The 17,191-nt window shown below is 35.3% G+C and overlaps 1 protein-coding gene across 1 annotated transcript in view; it reads right to left on the minus strand.

The window, feature by feature from the left end:
- Positions 1-17,191, minus strand: part of Trpgamma (Transient receptor potential cation channel gamma) — a 1,754,629-nt gene that overhangs the window by 1,515,305 nt on the left and 222,133 nt on the right. The gene's annotated exons all lie outside the window — the stretch shown is intronic.

Consider the following 17,191-nt stretch of genomic DNA (forward strand, 5'->3'; position numbering starts at 1 on the left):
TTTACGTCCCACGGTTATGCCGGTTAGGCTAAAGGAGACTGTGATGATGAGAGATGAGTGAAATGGTGGAATGAAGAAAGTGGGAGGAAACGGGAGAACCTCGAGAAAACCCACGAGCACGGTGTTTCTCCACCACAAAGTCCACACGGCACGAGCTAGAATCGAACGAGGGTCCCCAAGCACCGGAGGTGAATGCTCTACCATTGAGCCATCGCGTCCCCTTTACAGGGATATGGACATCCACCGTTAACTTCGCCATTACCCGTCAGGATGTTAATGGTTTGACTTCATTATTGAACTCAGCCGAGATAACTGATCTAGCTATCTATTGTAAAAAATAGACTTCAAAAATTCGCTTTTGTTCAAGAATTATTCTGTGGAATATCGGAAAGACGAAGGTATTATAAATCTTATAAATTCCAAGGTAGGCACGATGGCCCAGTGGTAGAGTGTTTGCTTCTGGAGCGTGAGGTACCACGGTTTGATCCCTAGATAAGAAAGTTTATGGTGGACAATATTGTGTCCGTGGGTTTTCTCAGAGTTCTCCCGCATTCTCATTCTACTTATTCTTCCATTACAATTTTCTTGCCTTAATCATCATCTTCCTTAGCCTCAAGTGTGTAATCGTGGGACGTTAAACTGAAAAAAATTCCACTGCATGCTCTTAATAAATAAAAGGGAAAGAACAATGAGAAAATGACTACAGCCATTATCCTGCAATTAATTTCTTGTCTTTTTCTTTTTATTTTAACGTTTCTTTCAGCACTAAAGCTATATGAGGCATAGGCATATAGCTTAACGTGGATTCTTATAAGAGTTCCCCCCAGGACCCTAACCTGACTGTCCCGCGCTTAAGGGGCGAAAGGTTACCAGCAAGCTCTATTTCTTGCGTTGTAGTGAAATGCTATTATATATATTCCTGCAGCACTTTGGTTCCTGTTGTCGTCATATCTGTAAACCGTACTTAGGTATTACTTAAATTCAAATTGAATCCCAATTACCTCATAGTACATGTTTAACAAGCACATTTATGATCTCCTACTGTGAAATGAACCCGAAACAACTCATATAAAAGACACATGCAGACCCATTCAAACAAACGGGATCACATTAGTTTCAAACGCTTGTGAAGGGGAATAAGTTTCAGGACAGCTTCAAGAATGCCGTCAACCGATAGCTTATTCTTTCGCCGAAATACTACGAGGGTCGTTGAAGACAATGAAAATTGATATATACACGAACAAATTTCAAGGAGTGAAAACTATTTATTTTTACACATAAACCCTGCTCATTTCTACATTTATCCCAGCATTTATGTAATACCTGGAAGGCTTACGTTAGACTATAAAGATTTGTCATTACGTATGAACCATCCTAGGACAACCTATTTCTGGAGTGAAATGATTAACCCATGGTCCGTCACATGTGATGATGCTGTGAATACAAGAGACGTATTGATTCGAATATGGGAGGAAATGGACTATCAACTAGATATTTTCCGTGTCACAAAGAGTGCCCATATTGAATCTTTGCAAAGTAGGTAAAAAAAAAAACTTTGATATATTATCTTGCTTTTGGTATATAAAAGATTCCAATATTACATTAGGGGGAAGGGTACATCCATTTTCGGACACCCTATTTGTGAAATTGTGCTGCTTATTAAAAGAAATATATTAACTAACATAAAACAACTTAGTCAATATAAGCCTTAGTTAGAGAGATTAGGAAAAGTTAGAAAAAGTTACCAAATTGTGCAGAGAAGAATGTACTAGAAAAAAGTTTTAAAAAGAAAAGAAATGTGGTTAGTGAAGTGATGTTGTGGTTCTGGAACTGGAACTGGAATTGAAGTAGAAGAGAAATTACAGACATAAAAGAAAGAGGTCTTGTAACAAGACTGTTGTAGGTGGTTTCCACTAGTTTCCATTTTACAGCTGCTCAGCATCGTTTTCAGCTTATATTGATCTTTAGGTATCGATGTTCCAAATGGTGTTGTTACTACTAATAATAATTTGTTTACTTGTACTTTACACTCAAAGGCAATTACAAAGTACAAAGTTTGTACATCATTATCAAAGGATATGCAACCCAACTCCAAATATGGAACTAGCATTGGTAACACGAAATAGTACTATAAACCTTTTTTCTCTTTACATATGCTGTACAAAATTATTCTACAATTTATCATTTAGTAATATTGAAAACACTTTCACTTAAAGGTCTTAAATTCATACTGAAATAAATCCAATCCCAATGTTGTTACCTGCATCACATAATTTACACAGTGGTGAATCCCTGTTCACATTTATTCTGTTTTCAGGCAGAATATAAAAAACCTGTCTACCTCTCAGATTTTGCCGAGGACAATAAAAAGGTAATCTACTTAATAAGAATACGTTATCTTCCTTGTTATCAATTAATTTTTTAAGATATAGTACTCGCTGTATAAATCTCCTATTTTCAAGTGACAATAATTTGATTTTTTTAAAAAAAGTTCATCATAAGGAACATAACGAGTTTGAATACCATGTATTTTATACGTAGTATATCTCAATAAGTTATTTTGAACTTTCTCAATTTGCTGTTTCCTACACTGATAAGATGGATCCCAAACAATAGATACATATTCTAGTTTCGATCGAACAAATGCATTATACAACGATAAAATAGTCCCTTGATTTTTAAAATAACGACTTGACCTCTTAATAAAACCCAGCATTTTAAAAGCTTGGTTAGTTATTATATGTATATGATGTTTAAATTTCAAATTAATATCAAACCAAACACCTAAATCTGTTATAATTTCCTTTCTTTCTAACGTCTGATTTCCAATAGTATTTTCAAATATTGTGCATTTTTTTTATTAAGAGTAAAAGTCATTACATAACATTTTGAAATATTCAACTGAAATTTATTTCTCCTACACCACTCATTAAATCTATTAACATCTGTTTGTAATACAATCACTTTCCGTGCGGATTTCTTTGTATAATTTGGTATCATCTGCAAATATTAAGCATGAACTATATTGAAACATTTTGGGTAGATCATTTATCATAATAAGAAAGAGAAAGGACCCAAATTTGATCCTTGAGGTACCCCAGAATGCACTGTGAATTCCTTACAGTTAATAGTATTAAAAATAACATATTGAATTCTTTCATTCAATTATGAATGAAACAGTTTAACCAGTTCTTACGATATACCAAACGTTCTCAGTTTACTAAGAAATAACCCATCATCAAGCAAATCAAAAGCACGTTTAAAATCTGTATATACTACATCTACTTGAGACCTTTGATATATTTCTGTCATTTTCTAAAAATACATCGGATTATGATTTTCGGTTTTTGTGAACATAATCGATATGCCGAAATGTCCGTATTTCGGTTGTCTTTTCTGGTGCTTGGTGTTCCGGAATCGATCTCAGGTGGAAGCACTCGGTCGAAATGATATAAAAGCTTTTTCATGCCAGCCATATTGAATGAGGTTTTCCTGGGTTTTCCTCATTCATACCAGTCAATTATCGGGATGGTACCTAACACACAGGTCTCAGGCCGATTCCTTCCTTTCCCATTTCACTAGGTAGTTTGATCGCCTTGGTACGTCATCCCTTATACATAATGGGCTAAAATGTCCATAAATGCCTAGAAATATTAACTTTCTTCATGATTTGAAACCTGAATTGGAATAGCAAATTTTAGATCACGGAACCAACAATGTATAGTAAATATTCCATAGTTACTATATATTTTGATGTTTGATTCAAATTAACGAATACAAATGGAAATAGTTGTGTATATATATCTTTTATATTGTGCATAATACCGTAATGGCGTTTGTTTACCAACTTCTAAAAAAGTTCATTTACTCAGCAACGTGGACAGGTTTGAGAAAGTTCCAAACAGTATACGTGCATTATAACAACAACAACAACAACGATAATATTAAGAAAACAACAAATCGTGATATAAAAGGAACTGGGGTACAGGAAATGAAGTTACCACAATTCAAGGAATATCCAGCGAAACGCGTAGGAAAAAGTAGACAGCAGCGAGAGAGGGTAGGTAGTCTTAGTGACAACAAAAGTAATGAGGAAACAAGTTCATCTCGAAAGAAATGCGAAACGCAAAAGCAATGTGAAGAAATGATGAACCATTTTGCTGGAATACTTCAAAAGGCAACCGCGGCCATTATTGTTGTCCATGAAGATTACAGGAAGTCTCTTAAGCGGTTGACAACTTTACTGAAAATTAGCTTAGAGAGAAAGGACATTACTAGCAAGCAAAGCGAACTTTTGTGGGACAAAGTTAACATCACTAGGAAGGAACTAGCCGACATCAGAGAGGTTTTGCTACAACTAGAAAATTTTCTTTTGACCTGTGAGAATCATGTACGAACGACAGCTTATGATGCCTTCGCGGCAGGATTTCCAGAAATAACAACAAAATTATTAATGTCTATCAATGACGCTAGGAAAGAATTAATTGAAGCTAGGGATACTAGTGATACATTGGATAAAACTCTTCTGAGTGTGGAAGCATTACATGCAAACAGATTGTCTGTTCTTGGGGCCTTACATGGGAAAATATGTTCATGTCCTGAATGCGCATCAAAACGACGAGAAAAATCTGCTTAAAAAGATTTTTTTAAAAATACACCATTTCTGTCCAGTCCAACTGTTGTGTGTGATGTTTATGTGCAATTTAGACTCATGTCATTGTACGCTACAAAATTTGGGATTCTTAAATGAGAAACGATTAATTTTTGTGGATTATTTTCAACCTACCTAACTTTCGTTGATTTACAAGAGTTAAAGCCGCAATTGTAACAAATCAATAATAGCTAAGAATACAGTATGGTATGTATTGACGTTATAAATAAATCAAATAACATTCCAAAACATTTACGTTAAACTCTAATGTGTGACAACAGTAAACAACTTATTCTAGCATAAAGGGTATATACGGTTTGCACAAAGACCAGACTGTGTTACGTGATCAGGTCAAAAGTCACGTTGCGTGCTAAATCGAGTCTGGAGATTCCAAATCAAGATGTGAGATATTTCAATCACATAATCTCCGCGTGGGGCGCCCTGATTAATTCGAAGAAGATGCATATACTTTACGATTACAGTAGAGCGTCGATTATCTGAAGTAATTGGGGGACATGGGTGTTCGGAAAACTGGTTTGTTCGGATAATCGAACTGTACATGTTTATTTGCCATGCGCGGAGCGGCACGCCTCAACTCTAAGCTGACGCAGCTGTTGCTGTGAACAGCTTTGATACTGCCGCTACTTCTACAGCCAGTGCGAAACCGACAGAAGTGTGTTGATTGTTGAAACACAGCGACTGGCAGCTTGGCTGGTCAGCAGCGCCTTATGAAGGCCCCATTAGAAGCAATGTTCCGCCAGCGGTGGCTCAGTGCGGCGACTACTGTGGGAAACTTTGTTTGGGAGTGAGGGGGGATGATGGACGGTAGGGTGGGAGAGTAACAGGTGCGAGCGAGTACACAGTTCGGTTAAGCGGTTGTTCGGTTGACCGACGTTCGGATAATCGACGCTCTACTGTATTATTTATATTAATAGAACAACTTGAATTTTGACAATGTTCTATCCATATTTGTCTTACGTGCTATACATCGTTTTTATGTTTTTCATTATGTCTTTGCAATAAGCTTTCGATCAGCTATCTCCTTATTATAGTTTTTGAGATAGTGAACGACTTCATTTTGTTTTTTGATTTTCCATGGACATAAACATTAATGTTTTGTGCTTTCTTTATATATGTTTCATCTATTTTAAAATAATTTATTTTTTGAATGTAGAATATACATAGTCTGTTCTACATTTGAGCTGAATTACAGCCATCTCTCCCAAAATTTATTCAACCATTGCAACCAGGGTCGGATTTACGGGGGGGGGGGGATGAAAAGGTGCACGTACATCCTTCCCCTTCGTTGTAAATATACACTACCTAAAGTGAGAAGCTTGCAGTGAGTTTTGCAAAATCAATAGTTTAAGTGAATTTTCTGAAGGTTCAAGGAAAAGAATTCATCAGACATTTAGCATTTCCAAAGGAATTCCTCATTCACATCACATATGGCTAAAGGCTTTTAAAAAACTCAAATTTAATTCAAATGTACTGGCAGTGGCGTATTTAGGGGGGGCTTCCGGGCTTAAGCTTCCCCCCCCGAAATCTTACTTACTATAGTAAAGTATATGAAATATCTTGCAGAATTTTCATATTTTCAGGCAAAGCCCCCCCGAAAGATAGCAAAGCCCCTCCCGAAACAAAATCGTAAATACGCCACTGTGTACTGGTAGTTATTGGTGCAACCCCCCCCCCTCAGAAAATCCTGGATCCGGCCCTGGATAGGTCATTTTCAGCTGTACTATATTTTACTCTTTATTTTGTATTTTTCCGCCATAAATGATACCGTGTAGGAAAGTGATCAAGCGTTTGTCTAACATCAAACAGCCATAAATAAGTTAGATTACTATTTTAAAGTACTTTTGATGTTTTACAATAACGAAAAGGAACATGAAGAGAAATAAACTTAGTGTATGATATCATGATGTATGAACGTGCTATTCAATAGTGAAGATTCTTTCTTCATATTAGTTGCTTTAAATTGTACAATATTTTTAGTGTTAAAAGTTTAAGCAAGAAATTGTTAAAATATCATATTTGCTTTACATAATATTTCAAAACAATGTGAAAACAAGAATGCTAAGAATGTTCCGAAAATTTGCGATCTTAGCCAGGTATTTTAGGAATGATCAAGAAATGGATCAAAAAGATTGGGATCTTGGCCAATAATTAGTTTTAGGACCAGGGGCCACAAACGTTTTGAACGGTACCTAAATAGTTTTTTTTTCTTTTTTTACGGAATAAGAACATTATACTGACAAGTAAACCTTACGTTTGGGTGAATCGAGTTGCTGACTGAGACACATATGAAAAAGTAGTACTAAATGTGGTCAGTATTTCAGTGAAGTTATAGGTGCGAAGCTCCAGGGGTTTAGAAGATACAGCTACCAGAACATCACATGGAAGTACAGAATAGTTGTCATACAGTTGGAGGTAAAAGCTCTGTAAGACCTCTTGTAACGACAAAAGGTGAATAACAAATATATGGGTACATATTAGGACTAGGAGGAAGTCATATAGTGAGGGTATACCTGACGGCGGCCATCTTGAAATCCGCCATTTTGAATTAAGGTTAAGTTTTTAAAATAGGAATAGGGTCGTGTGATACATGATTTAAGGCGCAAATTTAATCAGAAGAACAATGGTGACGTTAATTTTGATTTACGCGTAATTGGTAAAAAGTTACAGGGAAATTAAATATTGTTGCAGCATATCTATTAGTCCTTTACCCCACCTTGTAAATTTTGTGTTAATGGTAATAATTAAATAAAAAGTAGGTGAATAAATATTAGGTCTATGGTAAGAGTTCCCTTGCTGCCGGCCAGGTTCAAATCCGCCATTTTGAATTAGACAAAAGTTTTAAACAAAACGCATAACATTGACACCTTATTAATAGCAAATTTTACCGTAAATCTAACGGTATAACCATTTTTGCTTTATCATTAACCAACATTTGTTATCGCATATACAAGTTGCTAATTGAAGGAAAAATGACCAAAGTGGAATTGAGTCATAATTGAACTTGGGTCTTTCTTCCAGAAAAGTCCCCAGTTAGTACAATCAATATGTAGTTCAGAAAAGAGTGCATGACTTGCACAAATGCTATGCTCACAGTGAGCACACCTGACAAAGGCAATCGAGTTACACTCGCGGAGTGACACATTTGTCGTTAATAATTCCGTCAAAGCAGTAGTCGTAAGGAGCGATCCATTTAATTTTGTGCTGGTTAATGATGGTTATACCGTTGGAGTTATGGTAAAATTTGCTATTAATAAGGTGTCACTGTTCTGCGTTTTGTTTAAAACCTTTGTCTGATTCAAAATGGTGGATTTGAACATGGCCGCCATCAAGGCAACTCTTACCATAGATCTAATATTTATCCACCTGCTTTTTATTTAATTATTATCATTAACACAAAATTTACAAAGTGGGGTAAAGGACTAATATATATGCTGCAACAATATTTAATTTCCCTGTAACTTTTTACCAATTGCGCGTAAATCAAAATTAACGTCGCCATTGTTCTTCTGATTAAATTTGCGCCTTAAATCATGTATCACATGACCCTATTCCTATTTTAAAAACTTAACCTTAATTCAAAATGGCGGATTTCAAGATGGCCGCCGTCAGGTATACCCTCACTATATGACTTCCTCCTAGTCCTAATATGTTCCCATATATTTGTTATTCACCTCTTGTCGTTACAAGAGGTCTTACAGAGCTTTTACCTCCAACTGTATGACAACTATTCTGTACTTCCATGTGATGTTCTGGTAGCTGTATCTTCTAAACCCCTGGAGCTTCGCACCTACAACAACTTCACTGAAATACTGACCACATTTAGTACTACTTTCTCATATGTGTCTCAGTCAGCAACTCGATTCACCCAAACGTAAGGTTTACTTGTGAGTTAGGTAGCTGTTTGGGTTTAGCTACACTGTATGTAGTTCTCCATATATGAGGCATACAAAAAACGTTTTGATATATATATATATATATATATATATATATATATATATATATATATATATATATATATATATATATATATTGGATCTTGGATCAGGGGCACAAAATTTTGAACGTTCCCTAAATTGAATTTTCGTATTTTCTACAAAATAAACACATCATACTGAGTTAGGTGAAAGTTTGTGTTTGGCTGCACTATACGTAGTTCTCTAGATCTAAGACATACAAGAAAACTTTTGATTGAAATGTGCTGGATCTTTTAATCCAATAAAGAAACTGTACAAATAACAGTCTTGAAAATATATTTATGTACTTAGCTTAACTTGTGTCTACTTCCGTATATGGTGTCCATGAGGCGGAAATTTACATAGCGTCATATTTTAGAAGAGAGAATAAAATAGTACAGTATACGTAGGAAGATAAGTATTATATATTGATTGATTATAGATAACTCCTTTCCAGTACCGCGGCTGTTATAGGACAAAACTCACTTCTTAAGGTGAGATTCGAATATGGCAGCCAGCATGGGAGTCTCTGACGGGGGGACAAGGGGGACGCGTCCTCCCAATATTTTGAATCTAATTTAATTTATTTACTAAGGACAGAATAACATATAAATAATAATATGTATTTGAAATATAATATCCAGGCTATGAAACGATTACAACATAGTACCTTAAGGGGTCCGTGAAAATAAGCAGAAAGGTAACAAATGGAATCGAAGATAATAAACAAGCTGGGCTAGATAGTACCTTTCTTTGATTCCTCCCCCCCCAAATTTTACATGCCAGAGACGCCAGTGGCAGCCAGACTTTTCAGAAAAGAATAGGAAGACTATTAATAGTGATTTTTAGGGAAAAATGGAAAAAGCTGGCAAACGGTATCCACAATTAACAAATAGAAATCAGTGTAATTTAGTGATGTTAAGTTATGGTTTATATTGGATCATTTTCAGCATAGACATGATGTTGAAAAAGTCATCAACTACATTTTCCAATACTAAGAAGAAGAAACAGAATATAATTATTCAGTTAGTGAAATATGTGTACAAATCTTTCCAAAGCTTCTTATCAAAATCTATAAAATTTTAATTACTGACTTTTTCTTAAGGCAGTCGATATTTTAAAAAAAAAAAAAATCAAAACAACAGTGTATCAAAATCAATTGAAACTGCAATATGATCGAGATGAAGTTGACAGGCGAAGTCAAAGTTGTAAAAACCAAATTATTCTTAAATATAAGATTGTGGCGATGGTTATACAGGAGACAAGAATGCAATCTGCTACATTTTCTCTTATAATATTAAGTCACATCGTTGGGTTGGGTTGCTGACAGTGTGTGAAAATTCAGTTCCTGTTCAGTTCAGTTCATTGTTTCTGCACGGACTTATAGAAACACTTTAAAAGTGTCCAGAATGTAAAACATACGACAAACACATAAGATTTGGGAACCTGAGGTCCGAACTACCACTTGGATTTATATTTGAGGCAAATTCCGCACTGTACACTCATGTCCAAAATTATTGTCTATAAATATGTTGTTCTAGGAATATAATTTGATAACGAATTCGCCCGGAATTTCTTATAATGTTAGTATGTGTATAATCGGCAAAGACATATATGTGGCAAATTTCATATTAAAAGAGCAGCAAATAAGAACAATAAAACGAAAATAAAGCTTTTCTTGTCCATTTAGCAACATTTTGTTTTACTCATTCTAATTTTCATATTTATAATTCTTTTCCTATGAAATCTACCACAAATATACATTTCCCGAGTATACACATAGTATCAGTATTAAAAGTACCCTGCAAAATCATTATCAAATTATATTCTTATAAGAAGGCAGTTAGAGATATGCGACAATCATTTTGGACATGAGTGTACATTGAACTCAAGATTACCTGCTCAGATAGCAAAAGCGTTGCCCACACGAAATGTCACTAGAAACAGCAGTATGGAATACAATGCTTCCATATGCAGGGTTTCCACCGACATGGAAAACCTGAAAAAGTCAGGAAGTTTTAACTATGGATCTTCCTTTCAAAATCTATATATATAAAAGAGAACGTACAAATCCTTTGTTAGCTCATCACTCTAATACGGCTGAACCAATTTCTTTCATTTTTGGGGGGTTATTAAGATTTGGACCCTAGATGGTTTTTATCATATCACTTTAATTTTCAATTACCAGTGTCTTGAGATAATTGACCATTCAAGTGTCCATAACGTAGAAATCCTTTGTTAGCTCATCATAGCTAAATCTAACCGTATTTATATGCAACCCACATGACCGTGTCACTCGGCGGGTTAACATAAATGACAGGCGATATAATGTTAACATTTACTGCAATCTTCTATGGTTTTTATCATATCACTTGAAAGCGAAAAAGTAAAAATTATCTAAGTAACAAAGTTTATTGCGTTCCGGGGTGACCCCAGCGAAGCGGGGTGAACGCTGCTAGTACCTGATAATTTTAGGTATTCTGGATTTCTCTTTTTGCGCGATTCGGCTATTTGATAGGAGATATTTTATAAAATAAAAAAGTGCATACATGCATAGATGAGGAGTGTACATGCATAGATGACGAACACACTGCATCATATGTAAAGCAGGAAAATTGTAACAAATCGTCACCTGGAAAACTTGGAAAAATCTGATAATTCGTGCTCACCACATAAGTGGGAACCTGCTATGGCTAAATTATTTTTGTTATTTATTGCCTTCGGGGCAGGAGACCCAAATTCGATTCCTGGTGTAACCTCATATTATTAAGACTCTATGTCAAGCGGTAGGCATATTTTTCATATAGCTTTGATAGTGAAAGAGACACTAAACTGCAACAAAGAAACCAACACGTAGAAGAGAGTGTACTGACGCAGAGTAAAATACAAGTTGTTTATTACACGAATGGAATTGGCTTTTTAAAAATTATTGTTATCAAGGACTCCGATCCTGGGGGGACGGGCCCCCCAAAGCTGATGTGGGTCTCCTTATTGTATTTAAGAATATACAATATTTGACATAATTTAAATGCAATTTGTCTTAAAATCCTCATATATGCCTTCTGCATCTGAATGGACCCCCCAAATTTACAAAGAAATCGGCGCTCTTGATTGATATATAGGCTATATATTTTTGTTAATCTGCCGCTTCCAAACTCCCTTATTTTGGCACAGCTACTATGAGGATTTCTTTGATTTAATCGTTGCATGTTGATGGTCTAAATGACTTAATACAAAAAATTATATTTAACTAAAGTTACGAAACGTAAAAAATAAAGATGTAAATAAACGATTGAAAAAATAGACGTATAAAGTGTTCGGAAGTTATCTGGTTAAATTGTAAGAGCTTATAGAGTATACAAAATTAAACATATGAGTCCGGAAGGGCAGTGTTTAACCGCTAGCGGCGAAGATAAGTGGTAAAGACCTATTCATTTAGTGTATTTATTATTTATGGAATCTGTAACAAATCTGTAACTTCTTTTCGCATTGTATTTTTGACTGCTTATTTTAAACATACAAGGACTGGCTGTAGGTGGCCGCCAGGGTGCTAAGGTATCCTTTCCAGTTGCTAGGTACAGACCTGCTCTATAGTTTATGTAATGTTAGCAGTTAACCTTGTGTATAACCTCGATGCAATTATTCTTTGAAAGTCCATATGGTCCCATGCTGTCGATCTTGTCATGGTCCTATAATAGCGTTGGAATTTCTTTAGGATAGGAAGATGCTGGTGCATCCACCAAAGAACATTATATTTTACGCAAAGGTGAGTAAAACATACTACGTTGAATTTAATTTGGTAAATACGTAAGTAAAGTTGTAAGAATTTCATACGAGGGGGTATTGGAATATTTTAATTATCTTCGAGAACTTATTGAGTGATTTAAGTGCGGCTTGGCCTGTATAGAAAGCAGATCTTACATGTATGATTTAATGAAAATTATTTACGTATGTAGTTTACTTTCTTTACAGGTGGTACTAGTTGTCAGTGAGGTGCTAGATGGACAAGATACAAACTCGTAGCGTGACTAAGTTTTGCGTTTGAAGGGTTACAGCGCCCGGAGAATTCATGATGAAATGAGGTCTGTGTATACTGGGAATCGCCTATCCTATGACACTGTATTGAGGTGGAACAGGAATTTTCAAACAGATCACATGTTCCTCACAGATGAGCCAAGACCTGGATGTCCATCAAGCACGGATGCCGCTACCAAAGTGTAGAAAATCGAAAAGGTGATTCTGGAAGGTCGGCGAATAATATCCATACCATCATGCAAGAAAGTGAATTCAGTTATATTAATGTGGAGATAATAATTTATGAGTACCAGCGCCTGGGTTTTGCGTTTTCTGACTCTTCAGAAACAATCACGGCGTGACATGTTGAGTCGCTTGTTGAATCTTTTGAAGAAAGATGAGGTGGATTTTTTTTTTCTGCCAGTCTGATAACTTTGGACAAATGTTCGATCCAACTATATGATTCTGAGGCAAAAAAAGGATTAGTAGGGAGTGGAAATGATCCTCCTCATCTTCTTTAAAAAAGGCAAAGGTACAAAACGTTTGAAGGTAAGGTCATGCTAAGTCATTTTCGAACTATCGTGAGGTCATTCTTACAAACTACCTTCAGAAAGGCAGTACTATCACTGGCATATACTGCTGCTTATGTCTGAGGAAGTTACGAGATGAAGTAATGCCAAAACGTCGCAGTATGCTCACCAAATGAGTTAGTCTCCTTGCGGACAATGCATCCGCTCAATCATCTCAAGGATTGTCAGTGGTAACTGTTAAATGCAGCTTTGAAATATTGCCGTACCCGCCCTACTCCCTTGATCTGGCACCAAGTGGCTTCCTGTCTCTATAGATGATGACTAGACTTTGGATTTTTGCATATTTGCATGTTTTTTTCCTGATGTGATATTGATATGCTCTTTAAACAGAAGTCCGTTTCAGGTGTTTTGGGGTAAAATAGCAGAGTTCTATAGTGCATATATTTGCATATTTCGGAGGTCAGTGCATGTTTATATTGTTACTGCATACAAATGCATATCTAAAGGAACGATCAAATTAATAATTTTTAACGTCCAACAACCTTCCTCATAAATGGAATTTCAAGTTTCTAATATAAATTAGACTGAAGATCTTAAAATGGTTGATTGTTGTCGGTTTAGAATATCTTCATGTGAAAGGAGAATAACAAAAGGGTGAGTGATTCATCCTCCCGGCAACGATGCGTGACTGTCACCTTTTCGGAAGAAGCTAAAATAACTGTGTCAAATCACCTATAACAAAATTTCCACGTCATCCATTTCAGAAGTTAAAGTTGCTACTGTTGTGTGTGTGTGGGGGGAGGGGAGGAGGGTGTGTGTGTGTGTGTGTGTGTGTGTGTGTGTGTGTGTCTGTGTGTGGATTTGAAATTGTGTGGTCTTGTGGCAGTATAAGAGAGCCAAAAGATAAATCTGGGTCCATTTAGTTGTAGTGCGACATCTTCAAATTCTAATTTTAACTAGCTCAGAATTTTGTCCAATTTTTGTCCACCCAAGAAATAAATTTGTACCATTCAAATAAATACCATTCAAATAAATTTGTACCATTCAAATAAATGATGGAGGGCCATTCCGAAATTTGTCCTCATCGATCGCCTATAGTGCGGCATCTTAAAACTTGAATTTTAATTACCTCAGAATTTTGTCAAATTTTTTGTCCTTTTTTGTCCACCCAAGAAAAAAAATGTACCATTCAAATAAACGAGGGAGGACCATTTCAAAATTTGTTCCAGTTCAATCAACTGTAGTGCAACATCTTAAAATTCGAATTTTAATTAGCTCAGAATTGAGTAGAACTTTTGAACATTTTTGTACTACCAAGAATAAATTCTGTACCATTGAAATAAACCAGGGCCGGTCATTTAAAATTTGGCCACTGAAATTACCTGTAGTGAGACATTTTAAAATTCGAATTTCAGCTATCTTGATGGTACAAAAATCTACAAAAAAAGGGAAAGTTCTAAACTAGGTAGAATTCGAATTTAAAGATGTCACACTACTTGGTGATTGATATAAGTGGCCAAAGTTTTGAAGTGGCCCTCTTTTGTTAATTTGAATGGTACAATTTTTTATGGTACAAAAATGTAAGGAAATTGGGAAAATTCTGAGCTTATTAAAATTTAAGTTAGAAAATGTCGCACTACGGGTGATCGAAGTGGCTGAAATTTTGAAATGGCCCTCCCTCGTTTTTTTGAATGATACCATTTTTTCTTGGGTTTACAAACATGGAAAAAATTGTGAGCTAGTTAAAATTCAAATTTGAGGATGTCGCACTACAGGTGATCGAAGTGGCCGACAATTTAAATGGCCCTCCCTCGTTTATTTGAATGGTACAATCTTTTTCTTGGATGGACAAAAATGGACAAAATTCAGAGCTTCAAATTTGAAAATGTCGCACTACATGTGATCGAAGTATACAGGTATAACAATACACACTTCTCCCTCATACTTATTCTGTCTATCAATACAAAACTTGGTACACACATTTCTTAACCCCTATACTATTTTTCGAGATACATTTAGATTGTCTACTTTTACCCGGGTCCACTCCAGATGTTTCCAAAATTGATGGGAGGGATTTCTGGAGGGAATTTTCCCAACATTTTCTCACCTGTTCAAATCCATTATGGGCTCCAATACATAAGTCTTCTGGAAAGCTTGTTTCATGCTGAAGAGAATGAACTATAAGCTATGGTTTTCCAATGAATAGTGTTGATGCAATAGCTATTTCACTGCGATTTTCTTCTTTATACCAACAGGATTAATGGGCCACAGGAACTTACTCCGTTGTCTGTGGCACGTAATTTTTTGTGCATGAACATATCTTTATGTTTATCGAATAGACTAGGTTTGATTCGGATGTCCGGATGGCACGTTCATGTCCGTTCGTTGTTAGCTAGTTAAAATTCAATTTTGAAGATGTCTCACTACAGGAGATCGAACTGATCGAAACTTTTAAATGGCCACCCTTTGTTAATTTAAATGGTACAATTGTTTTCTTGGGTGGACAAAATTCCTGAGCTAGTTAAAATTCAAATTTGATGATATTGCAGTACAAATGATCGAAGTAGTCGAAATTTGTAAATGGCCCTCCTTTAATAATTTGAATGGTATATTTTTTTCTTGGGTGGACAAAAATTGACAAAAATTGAATAAAGGTGTCGCACTACAACTAAATGGGCCCGAAAAATCTTCTAGAAGTTATCGTCTGAAGCAATGGATTGAAGTTGAGAGACGTTAACAATTCAAGATGAAAATATATTTTGCAAAGTGTATGCTAAACAAGTAATACTTTCAAAGTAAGTAAGCTTGTTTTCAGAAAAGGACATTTCTATTTTGTTCGACAGCAAAAGCTCAAACTTCAGCAACGCTTTTTTCTTTTTTATTTTTTCTTTCTTTTTTATTTTTATTTATTTATTTATTTATTTATTTTTGCCTTCTTAATTTTCATAAGTTTCAAGTCTGATAAGAAGTTTATGCAACTATGAAACAGCCTACATGTAGCTTCTTTTTGCATACTTGACAGAGTTCATCCCAAAGAAACCGTTGAAAAATGTATTTCGGGAAGAAATGAACAACCCTTTTGAAAAATGAGCTCTAAATATCAGAGTATTTAAATATAATCTTGTGTTGCTTTCATACGCATCTCTGTCCTTATTAAACGGAAAATTTGTTTTAAACGGAAATATTTCACGATCCCATGAGTTTAAAGGTAAAACAAATGTGTTAAATGCTCTTGATTAGGCGGAATCTGTATTGCGAACAACGGATGTTAAAATACACTTTTTAACGGAAATTTCCAAGTTGCGTAATGCAGTGTTTAAATTTTTTTTAGACATTCTGTGAGAGGTTAGATATATGAACTACATTGTCTGTAAAGATCTTCGTTTGCTTGTTACCCTACACATTTACTCTTTAGTCCACGCACCATGTAAGGCCCTAGATACCGTGCGAGTTTTTGAACGAAGTGCAATTTACATAGGTATCTCCAAATACCAATAATGCGTTTTCTAGCTGCCTCTAGAGACAGGAACAAAGAGCATAATATACACAATAGATCAAAAGGGAGCCAAAAGTAGACGAAGGAGCACTGAAAAGGGCATAGCATCTACTTTTTGTCTTGCCTTTGAAACCGTATGTAGGATTTTTGTGTTGTGTTGTTGCTGTTTACTGTGAATTTTATGTGTATACCTATTAATTCGTAGCATAAATAAATAATATATTGAATATGTTAGGCCTATATACAACATTTTATTTTATCTCACTATGTCCATTATCCTATATGTATGTACACTCATGTCCGAAATTATTGTCGCATGTCTATAAATATGTTGTTCTAGCAATATAATTTGATAAACGAATTCGTCCCGTATTTTTTATAATGTTAGTATATGTATAATCGGCAAAGACATGTATGTGGAAAGTTTCATGTCAAAAGATGAGTAAATAAGAACAATAACGAAAATAAAATTTGCTTGTCCATTTAGCAACATTTTATTTTACTCATTGTAATTTTCGTATTTATA

The sequence above is a fragment of the Thermobia domestica genome, chromosome 3 (genome assembly GCF_964235325.1).
Source record: "Thermobia domestica chromosome 3, izTheDome1.hap1.1, whole genome shotgun sequence".
Lineage (NCBI taxonomy): Eukaryota > Metazoa > Arthropoda > Insecta > Zygentoma > Lepismatidae > Thermobia > Thermobia domestica.